Genomic DNA, 9,112 nt, shown 5'->3' on the forward strand with positions numbered 1-9,112 from the left:
TGGGCCGTCAGCTTGTTTGCCATTCTAAGTTGTATAAAAAAAAAATAACTATGTTGACTTCCAGAGGAAACAGGCTGGAGGTCGAGGCTGGAGGGTCAGTAGTACCCACTATTAACTATCCCCTTTCCTTCCGATAATGGAATGGTAACTGCACTATCGCTAATATGGTTTATACTGCCGGAATACCAACGAGGAATAATACGTAAGGATGAAAGCAGATCAATTGGCTCGATGGTTTCCAGAAGAGATCGCATGGAGGTCGATCTGACAGGTTAAATTGCTAGCACTAGTCGCCAGTCCCCATTATGTCATTCCCGTATTTCTGATTTTTACTATTTCTAGTACACCTATCCCCCGATTTACACGATACTTGTTTTACACGTTTTCGCTTTTACACGGTTTTCCAAATAAGTTTTTTTTTGTTTTTATCGCACTCTACTAAATGTTTGAACACGTGCGCTGTGTACACAACTCACGGGGAATCCCGAGCTTATGTGCTGACTTGCTGCACATGCACACTGTGTCTGTATTTCTTCGCATAAAATTAAAGTTTTATCTACGGAAAATTGTATTTGAATGAAAGTTTCACAGTGTCAGAAAGATTTAATTTTTCATATTCGTAAATTACAAGTGAGTGCATAATTAAGATTTTTATAAATTAACATAAATTAAAAAAAAATTATAGGCTTATAATGTCGAAAGAAGTTAAAAGAAAAGTTATTTCCTTAGAAACTAAAATCGAAATTTTGGATCGCTTACGAAAGGGAGATAGAGTAGTAGATGTTGCAAAATCATATAACATGAACGAAGCTACAATAAGAACTATTAGAACAAATGAAAATTTTTATTTTTATTTCTGTGTACACGTAAAAATATTGAAAAAAATCACAACTGTTAAATAGCAAAATTATGCATTTTCTGCAAGCTTTTCAATTTACACGGGTTTGAATTGAAAATTTAAAATTTTCGATTTACACGATTTTCTCAGGAACGTATCTACCGTGTAAATCGGGGGATAGGTGTAGTTGTAGCAGTAATGCAGTACTATACATGAAATTGGAATGTTAACCCTGCTTGCGCCACACTGGTGGTACATCAGTGAGAAATGAGAAATAAATAAGGAATAAAGCAGGTAAGTTAGTAAATTCAACGACAGTTACGATGGTTTCTAGGAGGAACCGCGTGGAGGTCGACCTGACAGGGCATTATGATAGCAATGGAGACTAATCTCTCCATTACTAACATCCCCTTCCCCCGCAGTATTAGTATAAACACGTGAATTTGTCCCCGTCATCGGAATAAATGTTAGTCCTTCAACTGGGATTAGGACCTATAATGGGATGCAGTAGGCTAGGTAGTCCTAACTTACTGCATCCCAAGTACTGCGAGAATTCTTCTAAATTGGTGATTCAAGATGCTGAGACTAAGAGGTAACAAAGAAATGAATAAACTCACTTACGTTATAGTGTTATTACTACAGTTATATACAGTGAATTTTTTAGACTGTGATGACCTAAGGATGTCTTTTTTGAATGGGTGAAAATGGAATGGTAAACCCGTCTGCGCTATCGGTATAAGCTGACGAGGCACCAGTGATAGCTGATAGGTGACGATGAAAGCAGGGCAGTTGGCCCAGCGTGATGAATTCAACAGGAATTAACCACGACTGTTTTCAGGGGTAACCGCGTGAAGGTCAACCTAATAGGGTGGGTGTATTGCAGTAATGGGGCTGTTAGAATCTATTACTAACAAGTAGTTCCCCCCATTTATGGATGTTTGACCATCGTTACGATGTAGGTATCTACTTGATCATCGAGATCGCAAGATCCCATGACCTCAGCAAAAATAGGTCTAGTACGTTAGTTATAGTACTTGATAAACCACATACGGTCATTAATTGTGCTTATAACTTCCTGCACGTCACTGAGGTAAAAAGTAGCCTATGCCATCAGTCTCAAATAGTAATCATGCCAAATTACATAATGATTAGTTGATTAGTTAGATAAATTCAATTTCACATTTATTAGTTCTGACTTGTACAGTATTGAACATACATTGTTATCTCTGCTAAAGATTAGATATCTACCTATCTACGTGTTTAAAATTTTAGGTCATAAAGTTTAGAAGACGTAGGCATTGTTTACTTGAACATAACCTCAGTTAGTATTATTTGTGTTTCACTTCATCAAGACAGATGGTCTTTTTATGGGTGAAAATGAAATGGTAACCTCGCCTGGGCTATCGGTAAACACTGACGGAGCACCAGTGAGAAATGATAGGTGAGGATGAAAGCTGGTCAGTTAGTCCATCGCGACGAATTCCATATGAATGAACCACGATGGTTTCTAGGGGGAATCGTGAGGAGGTCGACTTCGCTGGCTCCTGTTTACTGTGCCTCTATTCGAACAATCAAAATAGCGATATTGCTGCCGGCCTGGAAAATGAGTTATATGACAAACTCTCATGAAGACATAGGTAAGACAGATAATAAAAGTCGTCTGCTTAAGTAAATATCTCTGTTCCACTCCGTCAAGACGAAGAGCTAGCATGGCTGCGATTAAACTCGATGGGTGATAGCAGTGAAATTACAGGCTACTGAAGCAACATATTAATTTTCGGGAACTCATAAGAATACTATGGACGTCAGCGTGAATTCTATGACGTCCATGGAACTATGTATATGAGCGACGATAACCACTTATTGTCAAGTGAGCTAACGATTTGTGTGCTATTCTAAATTGCATAAAAAAGGTTAGCAATTTGGTATATAATAACTTATTATCATATGACTCACAAGAAGTTTGCGATTTCAAAGAAATTAGAACGGCTATTGGTGCCATCTATTGAGCAAAAGGGATAAAACGTTACCGGAGCGAAGTGAGACTTCGACGGTCTGCTACTGCGGTGATGGACAAGAACTTCACTCACTCGCTCTCGATATACGTGTAATTAGCAAACGAATAGTCATAATAAATATCAGTAACAATAAACGAGTTATTGAAGAGTCCCTGCATCCATAAACTTTTATACATACAACAGGGAAAGGCGCAACCAAAGTCTTTTACCTTGTTAGGGTTTTTACTTGGAATCTTTGTCAAAATTTCATCCTATCTGTAAAGACCTACCTGGCGAAATTATTATTCATTTTCATAACTAGTTTCATTGTCATAAACAAGTATATAAAACGAGTTGCCTAATTTTTTACATTTTGTTGAAAGAGTAGCATATTACTGAAAAATATATGATACGCAGGTAACGTCTTGATACTTAGAAATGGCGACGTATGAGGGATGTCCTGTGCATCACAGCGTAAGGTGTTTCTTGTGTCTCTAGGTAATAGTTACCACTTTTTATCAGGTGGCCGTTAGCTGGTTTACCATTGTAATGAATTGTATAAAAATGCATACTTGCAAAAGATAATCAATAATGCAAATAATCGCCAGGTTTTTGTTTTCAGCAGTTCGTAGTTTTATTGCACTAAATAATAAAAATATCCTTTATAAACACGTCCAAGCATGTAGAAATTATTACTTGGGATCTACAGTCCTCTCAACAAAAGGGTAAGTAAATAAAATAATTAAAAGTAAAATAAAACATATCTAAATCGAAACAAAATATGAACTTAGCCAACACGAGAGCATTTAATTATCGATTATGAAAACTATTATTCAAATCGGTTCAGAATTTGAAAGCATTGCTTCCGTTACTAATATATATATATATATATATATATATATATATATATATATATATATATATATATATATATATATATATATATATATATAGGCATGGATGTGTGTTGATTTAAATAGTGGGATATTGCAGTAGAATTTCAGGGTACGAAAGCATTTTACACCAGTCTTCAAGAATGGTAGCGCATCGGGATTGTCTACAGTCTACAGATTACAGTTATCATTTTCTTTTAGATAGCCAAATCTTTTTTTAATATGGATAAAAAACATATTACGCCGACCCCAAATAAATTGGGATAAGGGTAGGAAGATGATGATACTTTTTTGAACCCACGATGACCCACGGACCTTAATCCTTATTGTCTTGGGGAGGGAGAAATTGTTAGTATCAGGTGTGTTCATCACAATGGGCTAACTGACCTTCCTTTATCATCTCTCGCTGGTTCCCCCGCCAGCGTATATTTTTAGCGTCATTAAAGCCTAAGCCGATTTTGATCTTTTATGGAAAAAAGTAATCATCTTGTTATTGAAAGCACTGTTTGTAAGAAAACTTTCTGTCAAATATTTTTTCTTATCTTGCCCCCTTTTTTTATAATAAATTGTATAATCTAATTTATATATATTCTCTAACTTATTACAAGTGCAAAAAATCAGTTAAAAATTGGCTTCAAAAACAAAATTATGATAAAACAAAAATTCTTTAAAACTAGCTTTAAAATAGGTAGGTAATTTAAAAATATATTAATGTAAAACCACTTACACACACACACACACACACTCACACACGCGCATCAGACTTACATACATATACACCGAACGAACATACATTCTATAACATACAATCATGTCACACATTTTTTGCTTATATTTTAATACATTGTTATTAATCCTAACACATGTTGAGTTAAACTTTATTGTGTAAACGCACTGTATTTGGATTTTTATGTACTCACCATCACCTTTTTTGTGAAAACTTTTTATAACCTGTCTTTCTTTCTTTCCATTTAGGAGTTTCCTCTTGTCGGTGCAAATCTGTATCATATAATCTGTATCTTAGTATAATTTGTTCGAAGTTCTGGTGATCTAATACAGATTTAACGCCTAGTACAGGCACCAGTTCCCTTATTGTCTGTCTCAGTCCTTAACTGTTTGTGGTGAGAACTAAATAAATGAATAAGGGGATGGAATTGTTAGTAACGGGGATTTGGCCCCATTACCAATAATATGCCCTGTCAACTTGATCTTCACATGGTGCTCCCTGACACTTTAGCCTTACTATTAGTCCTTTATGTCTCCATGAGCGTAGTAGGGCGTGTGGATCGGGCATAGAATACGCCACTCCTTCCTTTCCCGTGGGTGGGTGCATTAGAGGTGATTAAGAAAAGGCGAGGGATGGGCAGCAGCATCCCTCTTAAAACATTTCCAAAGTCTAACTGCAGTTGTTAATCCACCTGCTAAGCGTGTCAACTAACAAAATCCACCAAAGGGGTGGCTTATATTCAGCAATGGACAATTTAAAGACTGATATGATGGTTCATAAAATTGAACAACTTGACCCAAAAAGCATATGTATGTCGATAGTTCCTAGGTATGGTATCAAAACTGAAAAATCGTAACAATTTTTTTTATGGTTATGAGTTATTCAAAGGTATATTTTTGAACTAAAACTAAAAATTTTTCTGATACCTTAACTTTAGTGGAAACGATCCATTTCGTTTATTGTTGGTGGAGGTGTATTATACTTAAAAACAAAGATTTCTATTGATTTAAGTAACGAGATACAATAATTAGCTTGGAATATACTAACAGTTCTACATGTCTTCAACTATTTTAAACTTGCTGATATTTAAATTTCGTTATAATCTTTTATGTGACTTTAAAATTTTCAGTTTGAATTATTATTAAACAATGGTAATTACAAGCACTGTTCGAACAAAACTACCGAATGCGGCATTTTTGATTAATTATTGATAAATTAATTACTATGTAGATTAACAGACTCTACGGATTCGATAAATTTCAATATATGATATAGACGCTATGATGTAAAGCACCGTACGCTCCCTAAAGAATACTTTCGGATGTAATCATAACAATGAGAAGAAACGACGATCACGGCAAGTTCATAATATTTTCCATTATACATATATATAGATTATACATATAGATATAGACACACGTATAGATTATTCACCTTAACATGGCAAGGCCCTCCAACTTTTTATTTCAATGTATGTTTGTAAGAAAACGTCTTCAATAGCGGTCTAGCCAGAGGATAATTATATTCCTTGATCGAAACCTTGTAAATATTGTTATTATACTTACATTTTTAATTATTTGGACTTTAGAGAGACATGCCATGTCATCATAGATAAATATATATATTATTGGACTTTCTGTAAATCTACTAATAATTACTCAAACTTGAATTTTTATTCAATGTAATTAGTTAGTAGACTAAGTATAATTATACAGCCTAATTTTTAAAAAGTTAAAATCTCGTGTCACAAACTTATACAAAATTTAAACTTCAAATCGCTCTTCAAAAAAGCAAGAATTGTCACTTTCTGTATTATAATGTCGGGACAGTGGACATAATGGATACTTAAAAGTAATGTTTTTATATAAACCGCGCGGTCACATCACCGATTTAGTACAAAAATATTTTTATATTTTAATTAATATACTTCTTTGAGTAAGTTATTTAGTTCTTATGAGAGAGATTGTATGGATTTATATTTATGAAGCTTTTTATTAAACACGGAGGTTTTTTATGGTTTCAATAAGATAATGAATTAATAAAGAGATGTAGTTGAGATAACTTTAAATTAAGCTGATGATTAGATAATCAAACACAACAGTAAACAACTAAAAAAGAAGCGATCGGATAGATATTGTCTTCTTAAATCTAAAGGTGGATCACCGATTTTGATCTGTAAAGTATTGATTAGATTTGATTTCATTGTTCCAGAGATAATCCTCAAGGCCTTGGATTGGATTAAATCCAATTTCTTAAAAGCAAATGAACCTAGATTCTACCTAATCTAGAATCCTGGTGCTAACAAAAAAAGTTCTATAATCAAGAATACTTCCTATACACAAGTTTTAGTGAAAAGGGAGGTGCTCCTCGTCACAATTCAACAAGGCACTTAAGAATGTTAAGATTACGCTCACATTTTTGTGGAAATATAATTACAGTTGGATAGACCTATTAATTTATTATCTAGCACGATACCTAAAAATTTAATTTCAGTTCTTATAGGAATGTACGAGTTATATTTTTTTTTTAATACTACTTAGAATGGCAAACAAGCTGACGGTCCACCTGATGGAAAGTGGTAACCGTCGCCTATAGACATGAGCACTACCATGGAAATAACAGAGTATACTGTTTCGCCCCTGATACCCTTCATGCGTTGCCATTCCTGAGGACTCAGGTGTTATTCCTCTGCACCCAGTAAATTCACGCCATATCCCACCCTTCAAACCAAAACACAGCCATGCAAACACAACTGCTTCACGGTTGAAACACGAATGGGACAGTAAGTACCCAAGCAATCGATTTTTGTACAAAGTCTCCCTCTGGTAATCATAAAGATGTGGTAGAAAGAGGTGGTATCATAAAGAACTTTAATTTGTTGTGGTGATCTTATTGTTGTGGACAAAACTACATTCGTTTATTTTATTATTATTTTAGTTGCACAAAAATTAAGACCATTTGCATCTAATCACGTTTTTAACAAATTAAATTAATTAGATAATTTGGCAGAAGCAGATTTTACGGACTTCGCAATAAAATATACTAAGAAATCGTCAGTATACTATAAAATTTTGACGGATTTATCAAGGAATAATCATTCCTGGTTCTTGGTGTGTATATTGAATAAAATGGGACTGAGAACAGATCCTGTATTGTCTTTTTTTTCTGATAAAATATTAATAATGAAATTAGAAAGCATTACCGGTACATTTAGAACCTGTAGTTATTACAATAGAAGTTATAACAGTATCATAGGCAGAACTTATATCTAAAAAGGCTGAGAGGACTGAATATTTTGTGAAAAAGCTATATGAATATTCTAATTAAGAATACTCAAACAAAAATACTATTCGAGCCCAAAGGCCTTAAAGTATTGTGTGTGTGTGGGAAATTGTAAATTAAACAGTCAAGGATGGGGACCATTATAAAAAGAAGGAAGTATTAACCATACACGTCATAATTTCCAAGAATACCAGCACACCGCCCGCCTATGTGCGACTAGTGGCGTCGTTCCTCAGGGGCCGTAGGTTCTTCGTTTCGGTGGAGGACGCTTGCTCCGACACCCGCCTAGTGGCCGCCAGAGTTCCACAAGGTAGCTGCATCTCCCCGACTTACGTGTTGTATACTAATGACGTCCTAGTCCTTAAAAGTCAGCCTTTTACACTGGCCTTTGAACGGAACGTCATGCTCGCTCTCTTTGCAGACGACACAGGATTTTTCTCATCGTCGTATTTATTGGATGAAAATGCAATGGTAACCCCGCCTGCGCTAACGGGTTACGCTGGCAGGATACCAGTGAAGGGTGATCGATTAAGATGAAAACAGGCCAGTTAGCCCATCATGATGAATTCATCTGGAATTAATCATGATAGTTTCCAGGGGCAGAATTTATTGCAGCAGCATATTGTTATAAAAATGTCATGTTTCTGAAGTACCACAAAAATAAACGCCACCAAAAATAATTGAACACCATAAAAATAAATTTAAAATTGTGGTTAAAAACACTTATTTAACAAAGCCTATTATACTTTAAATGATTACTTTAATGACAAACGTGCATGGTGTTAGTCGATCATGCACGGGCTTTTTAATAAATACACATAATGTTAACAGACATTTAAAAGAGTAAGTGTCTGTTGAGTTTCTCGCGGGCTCTTCCTAACAGATAACAACTTTCCGAACCCTGCAATAGATTTAAAAAATAAAAATTTAAAAGTGATTGTATATAAGTCTATTTGAATAAAGATGATTTAAATTCGCATATATAAATTAGAATAATCCTTATATAATTAAAAAGAAAATTAAATTCAAGAAATCCAGAAAACACTTCGGCTTCTTCAAACTGTTTCCTGCTAATTTTGATTATACCCACAATATTTACTGTACATATTGCTTTTTCGATGATGTCAACACTATCGTTAAGTGACAATGGCAGAATTAGTGACAGTGACATTTAACCGACAATATTGCCATAAAACAAATTACGAGTTTTCTTTCTTTTCTACTTAAAATATGTCCGTTATTATTTATACGTAAAATTAATATTAAGAATTAAACATTGGACTTATAATAAAACATGAATAATTTCATTCGATAATAATTACTAGCTATTCAGAATTTCTAACTTCAAAGTAAAAATCTTGTTGACAGAAGTTGA

The sequence above is a fragment of the Galleria mellonella genome, unplaced genomic scaffold (genome assembly GCF_026898425.1).
Source record: "Galleria mellonella isolate WM207_F2 unplaced genomic scaffold, CSIRO_AGI_GalMel_v1 utg33, whole genome shotgun sequence".
Taxonomy (NCBI): domain Eukaryota; kingdom Metazoa; phylum Arthropoda; class Insecta; order Lepidoptera; family Pyralidae; genus Galleria; species Galleria mellonella.